Consider the following 20,843-nt stretch of genomic DNA (forward strand, 5'->3'; position numbering starts at 1 on the left):
CTGGGGAAGCGGTGCTTTTGTGAAGGGCGAGGAGGGGACGAGAGAAGAGGAGGCGCAATGTAGGTCACGGGCGCGGCGCGTGACAAGGCTCTTTTTTTTTTTTTTTGAGGGGACGCGTGACAAGGCTCTGTTTGGCTAGGTTTTCCAGCTGTACTTCGCCACGACTTTTCCTTTTTTTTTCTTTTTTTCTTTTTTTTCGTTGATATGTTGGTTTTTTTATGGAGGCTTCTACGCGTTGGCCGGCGGATCTTTTTAAAAAATCCACCGCCTCGCGAGCCGTTAAATACGATAAAATCAACAAGCGGCTGGACGTATTTCCTTCTTTGCAACAATGATTTTGTTACGAAAACTCTTAAAACACATATTGTATTGCGGGATTTATTTTTTGCAACATAGGTCGTGTACTCGTGTTGCAGTAAACTTTTTTCCTATCTTCTTTTTTGCAACAAAGGTATTGTTACAGAAAAACTTTGCATCTGAGGTGGTGTTGCATAATTTTTTTCTTTGTCTTCACCTTTATATGGTGTTACGGAAGAAACTTATGCAACATGACTTTGTTGCAGAAATCTTTCTTTCAACAGACTAGATGTTGCAAAACAAAACACCAACACCGTTCGTCGTGAGCCCGTCGGAGGGTAGTGAGGGAGTAGCGGCGCCGCCCGTTGTCGGCGAGCGCCGAAACTCCGCCCAGGTCGCCTTGCCGCCATCCACCTCTCCGGCAAGGTGGGCGTCATTGATTGCCGTTGAGGCACTTGCATACAGGATAGAGATTAGGGAAGAGATAAGATGAGGGAGAGAGAGAGATGCGTGGTCTAGTAGGCCACGTGTCGATCAAGGGAGGCGACGGACAACCGTGCTAGATCCGCTACCACTACTGTCCCTAGGTGAGGACAACGCAAGATTTAACCCACTACAAAGCACCTCTCCCGCTGAAGATAAATCAATCTAGTTGGCTAAACCAAGTGGATAAATTGGAGAGAAATACAAAGCTATAGCACTCATGCATAATAAAGTTCAAAAAAAGACTCAATTACTTTTAATGAATAATCTGATCATAAACCCACAATTCATTGGATCCCGACAAACACAGTGATATGTCTCCTGCTCCACCATCCCCTGGCACTTGAAGATCTCCTGTTCCACCACTTCCAGCCTGGCCTTCTCGCTTCCAGTCTTCTTAGGCCCTTGAACGTCCCGGATGTCACCACTGCAGGATGCTGCTAACACGACACTACAATCAGAGACCCTTCGACGAAACTGTGTGCGATGCAATAATCGCAAACGGTGATGTAAGAAACCGTCAAAAAAGATGCAAAACATTTGCGATGGCGGAAACATCAAACGCTGTTTGAATTTTAGTTGCGTGTGCAATGCGAGGCATACTGTTCAATACAATGAACTATTTGTGATGAGGCAGAACAACAGAAATGGGCAGCCAGATGAAGGTGTGTGCGATATACGGCATACAGTTCACTCAGACTGATTGTGAGTAGGCAGAACAAAAGAAACGGTCAGCCAGATCAACATGTGTGCGATAGAGGGCAAAAGTTCACTCGGATGAACTGTTTGTGTTGAGCCAAGAGAACGGAAACGATTCAATTAAACAAGATGTGTGTGATACGCGCCAAACAGGTCTGTAATCAGAAATGTGCGCCAAGACCGATAATAACACGGACGATTGCTACTAATAAGATGTGTGTGTTGTGCATTAGGATTGCATACAGAACAACAACATATAAATAAACACACACTTATAAGGACATGGTTGCATAACCAAATTAAACATCCAATTACATAGGTGGCTACTACACACATGATATTTGCACACACCAAAGTAAACTTTTACATGCATAATTACAAAGATGGCTACTACACACATGACATTTCCACACACCAAAGTCAACTATATATTACATGCATAATTAACTAGGATAAACGATCATCTGATCATCATCTACTTATTGGGACGCGTGCCGCTACTACTCTGCTTGTGGCTCGATCTGGCCTCGTCGATTTCGGTAACAAGGAATTTCCTCATGTCAACGATCCGCCTGTGCATCTCGTAGCATGTGTACACGCTCTTGGCCGCGAACCTGAGGTGAGGTTCATCTAGTTGCCGCGTTTAGGCCCCGTGCCAGGATACAGGATTTGTTCTCTTGGCATCCTGCTTCATCTTTTCATAGTAGGGGTCGATGATGGCCGAGGCGAGTTCAACCAGTGAGTCCTTCTTCAAGCTGCCCCAGACCCTATAGTGCTCACGGATTTCGACAAGGTTTTTGCAGGCCAAGCCTGTAACCTTGAGCGCCTTTACATCGTTGCAGGTTTCCACCGTAGAGAACGTGTAGTCGGTGTTGCTGACAAACCTGGCGAAACGGTCACAAGGCTTTGTGGCCATGCAGTAGTGGAAGATGAGGACATGATGGTGCACGCACAACTGGGCGACGACAACCTTCTGATCTTTGCCGAGATAACCATCGGTGTACTAGAGGTCGATGTCGACCACCTTTTACTTGTCTCGAGCAAGCAACTGCTCCACGGTATTGATGTAGTCATCCACCACGACCGGGTCTTCGTGAAGGAAATATGCCCTAGAGGCAATAATAAAGTTGTTATTTATATTTCCTTATATCATGATAAATGTTTATTATTCATGCTAGAATTGTATTAACTGAAAACTTGATACATGTGTGAATACATAGACAAAACAAAGTGTCCCTAGTATGCCTCTACTTGACTAGCTCATTAATCAAAGATGGTTAAGTTTCCTAACCGTAGACATGTGTTGTCATTTGATGAACGGGATCACATCATTAGAAGAATGATGTGATGGACAAGACCCATCCGTTAGCTTAGCATAATGATCGTTAAGTTTTTTTCTATTGCTTTCTTCATGACTTATACGTATTCCTTTGACTATGAGATTATGCAACTCCCGAATACCAGAGGAATACCTTGTGTGCTATCAAACGTCACAACGTAACTGGATGATTATAAAGATGCTCTACAGGTATCTCCAAAGGTATTTGTTGGTTGGCATAGATCGAGATTATGATTTGTCACTCCGAGTATCGGAGAGGTATCTCTGGGCCCTCTCGGTAATGCACATCACTATGAGCCTTGCAAGAAATGTGACTAATGAGTTAGTTACGGGATGATGCATTATGGAACGAGTAAAGAGACTTGCTGGTAACGATATTGAACTATGTATGATGATACCGATGATCGAATCTCGGGCAAGTAACATACCGATGACAAAGGGAATAACGTATGTTGTTATGCGGTTTGACCAATAAAGATCTTCGTAGAATATGTAGGAGCCAATATGAGCATCCAGGTTCTGCTATTGGTTATTGACCGGAGATGTGTCTCGGTCATGTCTACATAGTTCTCGTACCTGTAGAGTCTACACGCTTAATGTTCGATGACGATTTGTATTATGAGTTATGTGATTTGATGACCGAAGTTTGTTCGGAGCCCCGGATGAGATCACAAACATGATGAGGAGTCTCGAAATGGTCGAGAGGTAAAGATTCATATATTGGAAGGTTATATTCGGACATTGGAATGGTTCCGAGTGATTCAGATATTTTACCGGAGTACCCAGTGGTTACCGGAACCCCCCGGGGGAACTATTGGGCCTATTGGGCCATATTGGAGGAGAGGAGAAAGGCCACGTGAGGAGGCGCGCGCCCCCCGCCCCTTGCCCAAACCGAATTGGACTAGGGGAGGGGCGGCCCCCCTCTTTCCTTCTCCCTCTCTCTCCCTTCCCCTTTCCCTCTCCGGTGGAAGGAAGGAAGGGGGCTGAATCCTACTTGGACCAGGAGTCCAAGTAGGACTCCCCATATGGCGCGCCCCCCTTGGCTGGCCACCTCCTCCTCCCCTTTATATACGGATGCGAGGGCACCCCAAAGGCACAAAACACAATCTCTTAGCCGTGTGCGGTGCCCCCTCCACATTTCAACACCTCGGTCATATCGTCGTAGTGCTTAGGTGAAGCCCTACGCCGGTAACTTCATCATCACCATCGCCACATCATCATGCTGACGAAACTCTCCCTTGTCCTCAACTGGATCAAGAGCTCGAGGGACATCATTGTGCTGAACGTGTGTTGAAGACGGAAGTGTCGTACGTTTGGTACTTGGATCGGTTGGATCATGAAGACGTTCGACTACATCAACCGCATTACTAAACGCTTCCGCTTTCAATCTACGAGGGTATGTGGACACACTCTCCCCTCTCATTGCTATGCATCTCCTAATTAGATCTTGCGTGATCGTAGGAAAATTTTGAATTACTACATTCCCCAACATTGGCATCCGAGTCAGGTCTATGCGTAGATGATATATGCACGAGTAGAACACAAAGAGTTGTGGGCGATAATAGTCATACTGCTTACTACCAACATCTTAATTTGGTTTGGTGGTATTGTTGGATGAAGCGGCCCGGACCGACATTACATGACCATGTTCATGAGATTGGTTATACCGACGTGCTTCGCACACAGGTGGCTGGCAGGTGTCTGTTTCTCCAAATTTATTTGAATCGAGTTTGACTACGGCCGGTCCTTGTTGAAGGTTAAAACAGCACACTTGACGAAAAATCATTGTGGTTTTGATGCGTAGGTAAGAACGGTTCTTGCTAGAAGCCCGTAGCAGCCACGTAAAACTTGCAAAAACCAAGTAGAGGACGTCTAACTTGTTTTTGCATGGCATGTGGGATGTGATATGGTCAAGACGTGATGAGATATAAATTGTTGTATGAGATAATCATGTTTTGTAAAAGTCATCGGCAACTGGCAGGAGCCTTATGGTTGTCGCTTTATTGTATGAAATGCAATCGCCATGTAATTGCTTTACTTTATCACTAAGCGGTAGCGATAGTCGTAGAAGCAATAGTTGGCGAGACCACAACGATGCTACGATGGAGATCAAGGTGTCAAGCCAGTGACGATGGAGATCATGACGGTGCTTTGGAGATGGAGATCAAAGGCACAAGATGGTGATGGCCATATCATGTCACATATTTTGATTGCATGTGATGTTTATCCTGTATGCATCTTATTTTGCTTAGTACGGCGGTAGCATTATAAGATGATCCCTCACTAAATTTCAAGGTATAAGTATTCTCCCTAAGTATGCACCATTGCTACAGTTCGTCGTGCCGAGACATCACGTGATGATCAGGTGTGATAAGCTCTACGTTCACATACAACGGGGGCAAGCCAGTTTTGCATGTGCGGAATACTCGGGTTAAACTTGATGAGCCTAGCATATGCAGATATGGTCTCAGAACACTGAGACCGAAAGGTGGAACGTGAATCATATAGTAGATATGATCAACATAGTGATGTTCAACATTGAAAACTACTCCATCTCATGTGATGATCGGACATGGTTTAGTTGATATGGATCACGTGATCATTTAGATGACTAGAGGGATGTCTATCTAAGTGGGAGTTCTTAAGTAATATGATTAATTGAACTTTAATTTATCATGAACTTAGTCCTGATAGTATTTGCAAATTATGTTGTAGATCAATAGCTCGCATTATAGCTCCCCATTTGTTTTTGATATGTTCCTGGAGAAAATAAGTTGAAAGATGATAGTAGCAATGATGCGGACTGGGTCCGTGATCTGAGGATTATCCTCATTGCTACACAGAAGAATTATGTCCTTGATGCACCGGTATGTGACGGACCTTTTGCAGGACCAGATGCAGACATTATGAACATTTGGCAAGCTCGGCATGATGACTACTTGATAGTTGTGCGCCATGCTTTACGGCTTAGAACCGGGACTTCAATAACGTTTTGAATGCCACAGAGCATATAAGATGTTCCAAGAGCTGAAATTGGTATTTCAGACTCATGCCCAAGTCGAGAGGTATGAGACCTCTGACAAGTACTTTGCCTACAAGATGGAGGAGAGTAGCTCAACCAGTGAGCATGTGCTCAGAATGTCTGAGTACTACAATCGCTTGAATCAAGTAGGAGTTAATCTTCCAAATAAGATGGTGATTGAAAAAGTTCTCTAGTCACTATCACCAAGTTACTGGAACTTCGTGATGAACTATAATATGCAAGGGATGATGAAAACAATTCCCGAGCTATTCGCGATGCTAAAAGCGGCGAAGGTATAAATCAAGAAAGAACATCAAGTGTTGATGGTTAACAAGACCACTAGCTTCAAGAAAAGGGGCAAAGGAAAAGAAAGGGAACTTCAAAGAATGGCAAGCAAGTTGCCACTCACGTGAAGAAACCCAAAGCTAGACCTAAGCCTGAAACTGAGTGCTTCTACTGCAAAGGGAATGGTCACTGGAAGTGGAACTACCCCAAATACTTGGCGGATAAGAAGGATGGCAAAGTGAAAGGTATATTTGATATACATGTTATTGATGTGTACTTTACTAGTGTTCATAGTAACCCCAGGGTATTTGATACCGGTTTAGTTGCTAAGATTAGTAACTCTAAACAGGGGTTACAAAATGAACAGAGACTAGTTGAGGGCGAGACAACGATGTGCGTAGGAAGTGATTCCAAGGTTGATAAGATCACCATCGCATACTCCCTTTACCTTCAGGATTAGTGTTGAACCTAAATAAATTTGGTGTTTGCGTTGAGCATGAATATGATTGGATCATGTTTATTGCAATACGGTTATTCATTTAAGTCAGAGAATAATTGTTGTTCTGTTTACATGAATAAAACCTTCAATGGTCATACACCCAATGTGAATGCATTGTTGAATTTCGATCGTAGTGATACACATATTCATAATATTGAAGCCAAAAGATGCAAAGTTAATAATGATAGTGCAACTTATTTGTGGCACTGTCGTTTAGGTCATATTGGTGTAAAGCGCATGAAGAAACTCCATGCTGATGGGCTTTTGGAACCACTTGATTATGAATCACTTGATACTTGCGAACCATGCCTCATGGGCAAGATGACTAAGACTCCGTTCTCCGAAACAATGGAGCAAGCCACTGACATATTGGAAATAATACATACCGATGTATGCGGTCCGATGAGTGTTGAGGCTCACGGCGGGTATCATTATTTTCTAACCTTCATAGATGATTTGAGCAGATATGGGTATATCTACTTAATGAAACACAAGTCTGAAACATTTGAAAAGTTCAAAGAATTTCAGAGTGAAGTGGAGAATCATCGTAACATGAAAATAAAGTTTCTATGATCTGATCGCGGACGCGAATATTTGAGTTACGAGTTTGACCTTCATTTAAAACAATGTGGAATAGTTTCACAACTCACGCCACCTGGAACACCATAGCATAATGGTGCGTCCGAATGTCGTAACCGTACTTTATTAGATATGGTGCGATCTATGATGTCTCTTACCAATTTACCACTATCGTTTTGGGATTATGCATTAGAGACAGCTACATTCACGTTAAATAGGGCACCGTCTAAATCCGTTGAGACGACACCGTATGAACTATGGTTTGGCAAGAAACCAAAGATGTCGTTTCTTAAAATTTGGGGTTGCGATGCTTATGTGAAAAGGTTTTCAAACTGATAAGCTCGAACCCAAATTGGAGAAGTGTGTCTTCACAGGATACCCAAAGAAACGTTGGGTACACCTTCTATCATGGATCCGAAGGCAAGATATTCGTTGCTAAGAATGGATCCTTTCTAGAGAAGGAGTTTCTCTCGAAAGAAGTGAGTGGGAGGAAAGTAGAACTTGATGAGGTAATTGTACATTCTCCCGAATTGGAAAGTAGTTCATCACAGAAATCAGTTCCATTGATTCCTACACAAATTAGTGAGGAAGCTAATGATGATGATCATGAAACTTCAGATCAAGTTACTACCGAACCTCGTAGGTCAACCAGAGTACGGTCCGCACCAGAGTGGTACGGTAACCCTGTCCTGGAAGTCATGTTACTAGACCATGACGAACCTGTGAACTATGAGGAAGCGATGATGAGCCCAGATTTCGCGAAATGGCTTGAGGCCATGAAATCTGAGATGGGATCCATGTATGAGAACAAAGTATGGACTTTGATTGACCTGCCCGATGATCGGTGAGCCTATGAGAATAAATGGATCTTCAAGAGGAAGACGAACGCTGATAGTAGTGTTACTATCTAGAAATCTCGAATTATCGCAAAAGGTTTTCGACAAGTTCAAGGTGTTAACTATGATGAGATTTTCTCACTCGTATTGATGCTTAAAGTCTGTCTGAATCATGTTAGCAATTGCCACATTTTATGAAATCTGGCAAATGGATGTCAAAATTGTATTCCTTAATGTATTTATTAAAGAAGAGTTGTATATGATGCAACCAGAAGGTTTTCTCAATCCTAAAGGTGCTAACAAAGTGTGCAAGTTCCAGCGATCCATCTATGGACTGGTGCAAGCATCTCGGAGTTGGAATATACGCTTTGATAGTGTGATCAAAGCATATGGTTTTATACAAACTTTTGGAAAAGCCTGTAGTTACAAGAAAGTAAGTGGAAACGCTACAACCTTTCTGATAAGTATATGTGAATGACATATTGTTGATCGGAAATGATGTACAATTTTCTGGAAAGCATAAAGGAGTATTTGAAAGGAGTTCTTGAAAGAAAGACCTCGGTGAAGCTGCTTACATATTGAGCATCAAGATCTATAGAGATAGATCGAGACGCTTGATAAGATTTTTCAATGAGAACATACCTTGACAAGATTTTGAAGTAGTTCGAAATGGAACAGTCAAAGAAGGAGTTCTTGCCTGTGTTACAAGGTGTGAAGTTGAGTAAGACTCAAAACCCGACCACGACAGAAAATAGAAAGAGAATGAAAGTCATTCCCTAAGCCTCAGTCATAGGTTTTATAAAGTATGTTATGTTGTGTACCAGACCTATTGTGTACCTCACCATGAGTTTGGCAAGAGGGTACAATAGTGATCCAGGAGTGGATCACTTGACATCGGTCAAAATTATACTTAGTGGAATAAGGATATGTTTCTCGGTTATGGAGGTGACAAAAAGTTCATCGTAAATAGTTACGTCGATGCAAGCTTTGACACTGATCCGGATGACTCTAAGTCTCAATCTGGATACATATTGAAAGTGGGAGAAATTAGCTAGAGTAGCTCTGTGCAGAGCATTGTAGACATAGAAATTTGCAAAATACATATGGGTCTGAGTGTGGCAGACCCGTTGACTAAACTTCTCTCACAAGCAAAACATGATAATACCTTAGTACTCTTTGGGTGTTAATCACATGGCGATGTGAACTAGATTATTGAGTCTAATAAACCCTTTGGGTATTGTTCACATGGCGATGTGAACTATTGGTGTTAAATCGCATGGCGATGTGAACTAGATTATTGACTCTAGTGCAAGTGGGAGACTGAAGGAAATATGCCCTAGAGGCAATAATAAAGTTGTTATTTAATATTTCCTTATATCATGATAAATGTTTATTATTCATGCTAGAATTGTGTTAACCAGAAACTTGATACATGTGTGAATACATAGACAAAACAAAGTGTCCCTAGTATGCCTCTACTTGACTAGCTCGTTAATCAAAGATGGTTAAGTTTCCTAACCGTAGACATGTGTTTTCATTTGATGAACGGGATCACATCATTAGGAGAATGATGTGATGGACAAGACCCATCCGTTAGCTTAGCATAATGATCGTTAAGTTTTTTTGCTATTGCTTTCTTCATGACTTATACATATTCCTTTGACCATGAGATTATGCAACTCCTGAATACCAGAGGAACACCTTGTGTGCTATCAAATGTCAAAACGTAACTGGGTGATTATAAAGATGCTCTACACGTGTCTCCGAAGGTATTTGTTGGTTGGCATAGATCGAGATTAGGATTTGTCACTCCGAGTATCGGAGAGGTATCTCTGGGCCCTCTCGGTAATGCACATCACTATGAGCCTTGCAAGCAATGTGACTAATGAGTTAGTTGCGGGATGATGCATTACGGAACGAGTAAAGAGACTTGCCGGTAACGAGATTGAAGTAGGTATGATGATACCGACGATCGAATCTCGGGCAAGTAACATACCGATGACAAAGGGAATAATGCATGTTGTTATGCAGTTTGACCGATAAAGATCTTCGTAGAATATGTAGGAGCCAATATGAGCATCCAGGTTCCGCTATTGGTTATTGACCAGAGATGTGCCTCGGTCATGTCTACATAGTTCTCGAACCCGTAGGGTCCGCACGCTTAACATTTGATGATGATTTGTATTATGAGTTATGTGATTTGATGACCGAAGTTTGTTCGGAATCCCGGATGAGATCACAGACATGAAGAGGAGACTCGAAATGGTCAAGAGGTAAAGATTCATATATTGGAAGGTTATATTCAGACATTGGAATGGTTTCAAGTGATTCAGATATTTTACCGGAGTACCGAGGGGTTACAGGAACCTCCCGGGGGAAGTATTGGGCCTATTGGGCCATATTGGAGGAGAGGAGAAAGGCCACGTGAGGAGGCTCCCCCCTTGCCCAAACCGAATTGGACTAGGGGAGGGTGTTGGGGAATGCAGTAATTTCAAAAAAATTCCTACGCACACGCAAGATCATGGTGATGCACAGCAATGAGAGGGGAGAGTGTCGTCCACGTACCCTCATAGACCGTAAGCGGAAACGTTATGAGAACGTGGTTGATGTAGTCGTACGTCTTCACGATCCGACCGATCCAAGTACCAAACGCACGTCACCTCTGAGTTCAGCACACGTTCAGCTCGGTGACGTCCCATGAACTCTAATCCAGCAGAGCTTCGAGGGAGAGTTCCATCGGCACGACAGCGTGATGATGGTGATGATGATGCTACCGATGCAGGGCTTCGCTTAAGCACCGCTACGATGACCGAGGTGGATTATGGTGGAGGGGGGCACCGCACATGGCTAAAAGATCAACTGATCAACTTGTGTGTCTATGGGATGCCCCCTCCTGCGTATATAAAGGAGTGGAGGAGGGGGAGAGGCCGGCCCTCCTAGGCGCGCCCCAAGGGGAGTCCTACTCCCACGAGGAGTAGGACTCGAACCCTTCCAAGAGTAGGAGTAGGAGAGAGGGAAGGAGGAGAGAGGGAAAAGGAAAGGGGGCGCCGCCCCCACCCTCCTTGTCCAATTCGGATTAGAGGAAGAGGGGGTGCGCGGCCAGCCCTGGCCGCCCCTCCTCTTCTCCACTAAGGCCCAATAGGCCCATTACACTCCCCGGGGGGTTCTGGTAACCTCCCGGTACTCCGGTATTTGTCCGAACTTGCCCGAAACCTTTTCAAAGTCCAAACATAGTCATCCAATATATTGATCTTTATGTCTCACCATTTCGAGACTCCTCGTCATGTCTGTGATCATATCCGGGACTCCGAACTACCTTCGGTACATCAAAACACATAAACTCATAATACCGAACGTGACCGAACGTTAAGCGTGCGGACCCTATGGGTTCGAGAACTATGTAGACATGAACGAGACTCGTCTCCGGTCAATAACCAACAGCGGAACCTGGATGCTCATATTGGCTCCTACATATTCTACGAAGATCCTTATCGGTCAAACCGCATAACAACATACGTTGTTCCCTTTGTCATCGGTATGTTACTTGCCCGAGATTCAATTGTCGGTATCCTCATACCTAGTTCAATCTCGTTACTGGCAAGTCTCTTTACTCATTCCGTAATGCATCATCCCGCAACAAACTCATTAGTCACAATGCTTGCAAGGCTTATAGTGATGTGCATTACCGAGAGGGCCCAGAGATACCTCTCTGACAATCGGAGTGACAAATCCTAATCTCGATCTATGCCAACTCAACAAGTACCATCGGAGACACCTGTAGAGCACCTTTATAATCACCCAGTTACGTTGTGATGTTTGGTAGCACACAAAGTGTTCCTCTGGTACTCGGGAGTTGCATAATCTCATAGTCATAGGAACATGTATAAGTCATGAAGAAAGCAATAGGGACAAACTAAATGATCATCGTGCTTAGCTAACGGATGGGTCAAGTCAATCACATCTTTCTCTAATGATGTGATCCCGTTAATCAAATGACAACTCATGTCTATGGTTAGGAAACATAACCATCATTGATTCAACGAGCTAGTCAAGTAGAGGCAAACTAGTGACACTTTGTTTGTCTATGTATTCACACATGTACTAAGTTTCCGGTGAATACAATTCTAGCATGAATAATAAACATTTATCATGATATAAGGAACATAAATAACAACTTTATTATTGCCTCTAGGGCATATTTCCTTCAGTCTCCCACTTGCACTAGAGTCAATAATCTAGATTACATAGTAATGATTCTAACACCCATGGAGTCTTGGTGCTGATCATGTTTTGCTCGTGAGAAAGGCTTAGTCAACGGGTCTGCAACATTCAGATCCGTATGTATCTTGCAAATCTCTATGTCTCCCTTCTTGACTTGATCGTAGATGGAATTGAAGCATCTCTTGATGTGCTTGGTTCTTTTGTGAAATATGGATTCCTTTGCCAAGGCAATTGCACCAGTATTGTCACAAAAGATTTTCATTGGACCCGATGCACTAGGTATGACACCTAGATCGGATATGAACTCCTTCATCCAGACTTCTTCATTTGCTGCTTCCGAAGTAGCTATGTACTCCGCTTCACACGTAGATCCTACCACGACGCTTTGCTTAGAACTGCACCAACTGACAGCTCCACCATTCAATAAAAACACGTATCTGGTTTGTGACTTAGAGTCATCCGGATTAGTGTCAAAGCTTGCATCGACGTAACCATTTACGACGAGCTCTTTGTCACCTCCATAAACGAGAAACATATCCTTAGTCCTTTTCAGGTATTTCAGGATGTTCTTGACCGTTGTCCAGTGATCCACTCCTGGATTACTTTGGTACCTCCCTGCTAAACTAGTAGCAAGGCACACATCAGGTCTGGTACACAACATTGCATACATGATAGAGCCTATGGCTGAAGCATAGGGAACATCTTCATTTTCTCTCTATCTTCTGCAGTGGTCGGGCATTGAGTCTGACTCAACTTCACACCTTGTAACACAGGCAAGAACCCTTTCTTTGCTTGATCCATTTTGAACTTCTTCAAAACTTTATCAAGGCATGTGCTTTGTGAAAGTCCAATTAAGCGTCTTGATCTATCTCTATAGATCTTGATGCCCAATATATAAGCAGGTTCACCGAGGTCTTTCATTGAAAAACTCTTATTCAAGAATCCTTTTATGCTCTCCAGAAATTCTACATCATTTCCAATCAACAATATGTCATCCATATATAATATTAGAAATGCTACAGAGCTCCCACTCCCTTTCTTATAAATACAGGCTTCTCCAAAAGTCTGTATAAAACCATATGCTTTGATCACACTATCAAAACATTTATTGCAACTCCGAGATGCTTGCACCAGTCCATAGATGGATCGCTGGAGCTTGCACACTTTGTTAGCTCCCTTTGGATCAATGAAACCTTCAGGTTGCATCATATACAACTCTTCTTCCAGAAACCCATTTAGGAATGCAGTCTTTACATCCATTTACCAAATTTCATAATCATAAAATGCAGCAATTGCTAACATGATTCGGACGGACTTAAGCATCGCTACGGGTGAGAAAGTCTCATCGTAGTCAACACCTTGAACTTGTCGAAAACCTTTCACAACAAGTCGAGCTTTGTAGACAGTAACATTACCGTCAGCGTCTGACGCCCCGAAACCGTTGCGCCAGGTGTCTTCCAATTATTCGCTGTCTTTGCCATGTATTTTCTTGCATGTTGCATCTTGCCATGTCATCATGTGCATTGCATCATCATGTTTTCAAAACTTGCATTCGCCCGGGTTCTCCCAGTTCCTTCCGTCGTCCGTTCTGAGCCCAGACACACTTGCACGCGCCCGTGGCACGTCCAAAATAGTATTTTATAAGTGGCCGGAAAAAGTTCTCGGAATGGGATGAAAGTTGGCGTGTGGTCTTATTATAGTGTAGATAGACCGCCTGTCAAGTTTCATCGCATTCGGAGTTCGTTTGACGCCCCAACGATTAATTATAGCGGCAATATAGTCGGTCTATCGTCGGACGTTTTCGGTCTCCAGAAACAGTCGCCGGGCCTCCCTCTCTTCTCTTCTCTTAGCTCGAGACCGTCTACACAACCAACTACCTACTGCCAGGTCCAACCTAACCTCTCTCGTCAGCCCGCGGCCCTCCTCGCGCGCGCGTCCGATAGCTGTCCCGGACCCAAACCGGAATTTTGTCACCGTTGGATCTGGAACATCCCCAAACATCTACAAAACGTCACCGTTTTCGTATTTGGACTCCCTAGCTATTTTATTCGCGATCATCCGATTGCGATCGGAGGGTCCTTTTAGCCCCTGACCAAAAATCCTTGCTATATATTCAGCCTACCTAACCCTAAAACCTAGCCGTCCCATGCATCCTTTCCCGCAGCCGCCGCCGCCACTCTCTCGCTTCCCCTTGGGATCTCCTCCCGATTCAATCCCCCGACCACTTCCCTGGGTTTCAGCACCGCCTATCACAACAGCCTACCACCATCCTCCGCTCGAGACCCTGGTCGTCGCTCCCAAGCTCCTCTGCCTACGCTCTCTCCGCAGCCGCCCGAGGACGCGCCTCCTCGTCCCCACACAGCCCGTCAAGCACCGGCCTCCTTAGCTCCTCCGGCTCCGCAAGCATCTCGCCAGAGCACCGAATCAGGCGTGCCTTCGCCCTTCCCTCTCGTTTCCCTTTCTCCTTCTGTAGCTCTCTCTCACGGCTTCTCTCCCTCGTGCTCTTCTTGCTGCAGGAGCAGCCGTGGACGCCGTGTCGCAAGCAGCAGCAGCCGCCGGCTTCCTCCGTCCCGTCCCAAATACTGAACCTGGAGCCCCGATGCCCGCCTCTCTGCCTCGCAGGAGTCACCACCGTGTTGTGTTGCTGGACAGGAGTCGAGCCGTCACCGTCCCGTCGTCAGACCCCCATCCATGCCGCTCCTCGCCGTTGTCAACTTCCGGCGCTCTGCCAACGAGAGTTCCGGCCTCTGCTTTGAGCAGAGGAGGACGCCCGCGTCTCGCCACACCTCGACGCTGGCGCGCCTCCACAGCTACACCGGCCAGATCCTTACATGGGAGCCCCGTCCCCGATCCCTTCTTCAAGCATGGCCGCCGCCCGTCTTCTTTAGGCACGAGCTCCATCGGGTCCGCCTCCCTGCTGTTGGAGCCCCACAACCCCAGCGCTTCGGACGAACTAGGGACGAACGCCTCGCTGGAGCTCCGCAGGTCGCCGTGCGCCCCTGCTCCTTCTTCTCTTTCCCTCTCTTCCTCCCTGACCCTTTTCTCGTGCCCGTGTCCTGCAGGGGCTCATCGCGCGCCGACCGTCCCGAGCTCCAATCCGCGACTCCCCTTGCTGGATTTGAACCCAGGCACCTCCCCGCGCTCAGTTCCGCCCGTTCCGGCCGGTTCCCGTCGACCCTGTTGCCAAGACCCTTGCCGTTGTCTTCTCCATTGCCATGGCTCTGCTCCTGTTCTGTTTCTTCAGGAACGAGAACAGCAGTAGCTCGTCTCGCAAGCGTCGACCGAGGAGAGGGCTAGCAGGCCCAGGTGCGCCCCCTGCTGGCCTCCCCTCTCCACCAGCCGGGCCTTGGCCCATGTGTGCAGCGCCCAGCCCCTATCCTGTATTTGTTGGGCTAGGTGGTTTCAGCCCATGGACATATTTTTTCCCCTGAACGAATTTGTCTTTTATTCCACAGAACCCTGTTTTGCAGAAAAGTCCCTCAACAACATGCATATAATAACTCACAATTCGTGCATCGGTTTAAAACAATTTATATATGAAATATGCTTAGTTTTCCATCTAGTTTCATAATATGTCATTTTCATCCATGTTTAAAATGCTTAAAATGATGTTTGTTTAAATTTGCTTAAATAACTTGCTAAAATGCTTTAATTCATAACTAAATAACCGTAGCTCGGTTTTAAATAAACTTTATATGTAAATCATGTAGAAAAATGCCTAATTTAACATGGTGGCATCACTTTACATGTTTAACAACTCTCAAATTGTGTTTAGGGCAGATCAGTACCAAACCTAAAATATGCACATGAGGAGTTTCCGGACTTGTTGTTTTGTTGTTTCGGCCTCATTTAAACTTGCCTAGATAGGTAGTTTCATTATGCTTCACCTCTTGCCATGCTAACAACATTTAATCTTGTTGGGTATATAAACGGGAGAGAACTAAATAAGTCATGTGGTGTTTTCTTCAATATGCAACTCCGTTGCATATTGAGCTCCACTTAATTTGTAGTGTTGTTTGTTGCATTTTGCCATGTCATGCTTCCTTAAAACGAACATGCATCATACTTGATTGTGCATCATGCCATGTTTATGTGATGGTTGTTTACTATGTTGTTTGATTTCTTTCCGGTGTACTTCTTCCCGGTAATCCGGTAACATCATGTTGTGAGGATTCGTTTCGACTACGTCCGTTTGTCTTCTTCATGGACTCGTTCTTCTTCCTTGCGGGATTTCAGGCAAGATGACCATACCCTCGAAATCACTTCTATCTTTGCTTGCTAGTTGCTCACTCTTTTGCTATGCCTATGCTGCGATACCTACCACTTGCTTATCATGCCCCCCATATTGTTAAACCAAGCCTCTAACACACCTTGTCCTAGCAAACCGTTGTTTGGCTATATTACCGCTTTGCTCAGCCCCTCTTATAGCGTTGTTAGTTGCAGGTGAAGATTGGAGCTTGTTCCATGTTGGAACATGGATATTTTGTTGGGATATGACAATACCTCTTATTTAATTAATGCATCTATATACTTGGTAAAGGGTGGAAGGCTCGGCCTTATGCCTGGTGTTTCCACTCTTGCCGCCCTAGTTTCCGTCATATCGGTGTTATGTTCCCGGATTTTGCATTCCTTACGCGGTTGGGTTATAATGGGAACCCCTTGATAGTTCGCCTTGAATAAAACTCCTCCAGGAATGCCCAACATTGGTTTTACCATTCGCCACCTAGCCTTTTCTTTCCCTTGGGTTCTGCAGACTCAAGGGTCATCTTTATTTTAACCCCCCGGGCCAGTGCTTCTCTAAGTGTTGGTCCAACTGAGCGATGTCCGGAGCTACCAGGGGCAACTCTGGGCTGGCCCACCCGACGTCTTGCTCAGCCGGTGTGCCCTGAGAATGAGATATGTGCAGCTCCTATCGGGATTTGTCGGCACATCTGGGTGGCTTTGCTGGTCTTGTTTTACCATTGTCGAAATGTCTTGTAACCGGGATGCCGAGTCTGATCGGATTGTCTTGGGAGAAGGAATATCCTTCGTTGACCGTGAGAGCTTGTGATGGGCTAAGTTGGGACACCCCTGCAGGGTTTTGAACTTTCGAAAGTCGTGCCCGCAGTTATAGGCAGATGGGAATTTGTTAATGTCCGGTTGTAGAAAACCTGAAGTTGACCTTAATTAAAATACATCAATCGCGTGTGTAACCATGATGGTCTCTTCTCGGCGGAGTCCGGGAAGTGAACACGGTGTTGGAGTTATGTTTGACGTAGGTTGTTCTAGGATCACTTCTTGATCATAGTTGTTCGACCGTGCTTTTGCCTTCTCTTCTCGCTCTCATTTGCATATGTTAGCGACCATATATGCTAGTCGCTTGCTGCAGTTCCACCTCATACCTTTACCTTACCCATAAGCTTAAATAGTCTTGATCGCGAGGGTGTGAGATTGCTGAGTCCCCGTGACTCACAGATACTTCCAAAACCAGCTTGCAGGTGCCGTTGAACCGTGTAGATGTCGCAACCAAGCTCAAGGAGGAGCTCGATGAAGATCTTGTCCTTGTGTTGTTTCGTTCTAGTAGATCAGTAGTGGAGCCGAGTCGGGATGATCGGGGATCTGTGTAGCATTTGGGGTAGTCTTCTTTTATTTTGGTTCCGTAGTCGGACCTTGATTGTATCTGGTTGATGTAATGCTTTATTCATGTAATTGTGTGAAGTGGCGATTGTAAGCCAACTATGTATCTCTTTCCCTTATGTATTACATGGGTTGTGTGAAGATTACCTCACTTGCGACATTGCTTTCAATGCGGTTATGCCTGTAAGTCGTGCTTCGACACGTGGGAGATATAGCCGCATCGAGGGCGTTACAAGTTGGTAATCAGAGCCTTCCCCGACCTTAGGAGCCCCCCTGCTTGATCGAATCGCTGGTGTTGTTGAGTCTAGAAAAATGTTTTGAGTCATTTAGGAATTATATATATCGGAGAGTTAGGACTTCTTTTTACTCCTCAGTCCCTTCGTCGCTCTGGTGAGGCATCCTGACATAGAGTTTTGACTCTTCTCTTCTCAAATTTCACTAAAAAAAATTTAGGATCACGCGGGTATCTTGGAATCGTTCCGATGGTTTTGTGACGAGAACATTGTTCTTGGTGCCTCCTGACATTTAGGGGTTGTGGCAGTGTCCCGGGGAGTTGAGCTCCGAGGTGTTGTCGTCACAATTTTATCGTTGCAGTTCTAGAATACCTGAGTTTAGTTTCGCCGACATCGAAAATCTCTTTTATGCAGTTGTTGGTGAGATAACCTCGACGCCACCCAGTACTGGGGCGGGAGTTCGGGAGTATTGCCATAACTCGTATAACGGATGCTTTTCGAAGGTTGAGGTAGATGATTTCCGAAGGTTTCTTGGTTATGTGTTGAAGGATGGATACAGCTGGATGTAGGATTTGCTAGTTTTGGGTGAGATATTATGCTTCCCCTGTATCCCCAACACCTGATTGCATAACCGGAAAATTTTGGGAGTTTATAAGTGGGAATTCAAGTAGCACTTAGGATTTCTTTCCGACAGATGTATGATATGAAATTGGGGTTCGACGTCTAGTGGTCCGCCTATCCACGGTTGGTTTTACAGTGGTCTCATTATGTCTTAAAGAGTCCTTGGCTATGCCGACTCGGGGACGCTTCGTATGTCATGTGCACTGCCTTGTACATGATGGTGCTATACAATCGAGCCTGTGTAGGCCCCACCACAAAAATTTCGGACGAAATCTCTATCATATGTTTGTTCCGGCTTATTCTGCAAGCCAATCTTTTGTTTTTTGTTTTGAGTTGTGGTATTCGAGTTGCTTCAATGTCAAGTGTTGATTCCATACCTTCCCCAAATGATGTTCTCATACTCCGATGCGAATACCAATCCTTCTCGTTAATCGAGATTGTCATGACAATCCTTTTCAACTGGCGTGTTTCTCTTTAAGCGGATCCGATCATTTTAACATCGCAAGATCACCTCTCGGTTTTCTCAACGGTGTTTGTTTCATCCGTCTCCAAGTTGCCTTTGTTTTTCCCGCCCACCCACCCTTTTTCTTCAAGGATTCAGATTTCTTGATCAAGTATCCATCTTATGGATGTAAAGTTTCTTCGTTCTTTCTGTCAATGTTCTTATCCGGTGATTCTCATGAAGATTCTAATGGAGCTTCAAGATCGTCATTCTTCATTCTTTTCTTCTCCGGTGGATTCAATTCAAGCTTTTGGTGTTGATCATATCCTTTAACTCGTTTCAAATGTTTTCCATGCCGGTGCACCTTATTATCATTCCACTTCTCGCTATTCAATTGTTTCGGAGTGCTCAAGATATCTCGAAGATTCGTGTTTCCACTCTACATTCGTTCAAGATCTTTCGAGGATGTTCTCTCATTCAAGCCATTTAACTTCACCGGTGCATTCTCTCTCTTTTAAATCGTTCAACGGTGTTTCTTTTGAGTGGGCCCTAACCCACAGGTCTTTTCCCAGGATCTTACCTGACTCTTCTTATTCTCCCGGAGATATTCTCAAATCTTCTAAAGTTTGACGTAAGAATGAATTATCATCAGTCAAATGTCTTTCTCCTAGATCTTTCAAATTCTTTTCATCGTTGGCTAAATCTCTTCGCTTCTGATTCTTCCGGAGCGTCTAAATAATTCATGGTGGTGTTTCTCGTCGTCATTCTCAGATGTGAAGACTGAAGAAGTTTTTTTCTATCAATATTGCTCCATTCTCTTCAAGAGTCGTGATGCTAGCTTGATGCCATCCTCTCATAATTGTTTTCGATTGTGAGAATTCTTTGCTCTCATCCGGAGCTATTCAGGAGTCTTTTCAGTTTGATTCTCTGAAGCCCATCATTTCAGAAGACTTATTCATTCTCAGCTTTCAGCTATCATTCTCTAAATCTTACTGGTGCATCATTCAAGTATTCTCTTATCAGCTCGTGATCTCTTCGTTCTCATGTATCTAAATTCTCTCAATCATCTTCGTTCATTTGCTAAATTCTTCCCGGTGTCTTCCTTATCTTTTCTTTGTTCATTTTTAATCCTTACGGTGATTCGTTCAAGAGTTCTCTTCCTTGGTTATCATATCAATTCATTTGTTGTTTCGATTCCACCGGTGTTTCGTTGAAGACCTTCTCAAGTTGGCGCGATATCTCTCTTAATCTTTTCTACGAGAATAAGTAATATGCCAAATCTGTTGTTTGTCATCAATTTAATTGTTGAAGGATAAGCATAATGTAATTCTTATTCTTGTTTCATCGAGTGAACTCAATTCCCTATTCCGGAGGCTCATCAAATTCTCGGTTAAATTTGTTTCATCTTTCTTTTCCGGAGTTCCAAGCTTTTCCGCATTATCTCGTCGCGAAGCTCCTTCTAAATCATCGCAAGGCTTCACCTTGTGTTTATAATTTCTCCTTCCTTTCGTTTGATCATCCTTTTGTACCGGAATTCTCCATGGAGGCTCTACATGATGGCTCATCAAGGATTTAATTCCTTCTCGAAGTGTTCATCGAGATTCTTTTCTAAGGAGCTCAAGTTTCTTCATCTTGCAATCCGGAGTGCAATTCTTTCTTCCATATCATTGG

The 20,843-nt window shown here is 44.3% G+C and overlaps 1 long non-coding RNA gene across 1 annotated transcript; it reads left to right on the plus strand.

The window, feature by feature from the left end:
* The first annotated feature begins 15,106 nt into the window (after positions 1-15,106).
* Positions 15,107-15,360, plus strand: LOC119297653. Its single transcript, XR_005145699.1, has 2 exons — positions 15,107-15,245; positions 15,323-15,360. It is a non-coding gene; the product is annotated as an uncharacterized LOC119297653 (long non-coding RNA).
* The last annotated feature ends 5,483 nt before the right edge of the window (positions 15,361-20,843 follow it).

The sequence above is a fragment of the Triticum dicoccoides genome, chromosome 5A (assembly GCF_002162155.2).
Source record: "Triticum dicoccoides isolate Atlit2015 ecotype Zavitan chromosome 5A, WEW_v2.0, whole genome shotgun sequence".
NCBI classification, from domain to species: Eukaryota; Viridiplantae; Streptophyta; class Magnoliopsida; order Poales; family Poaceae; genus Triticum; species Triticum dicoccoides.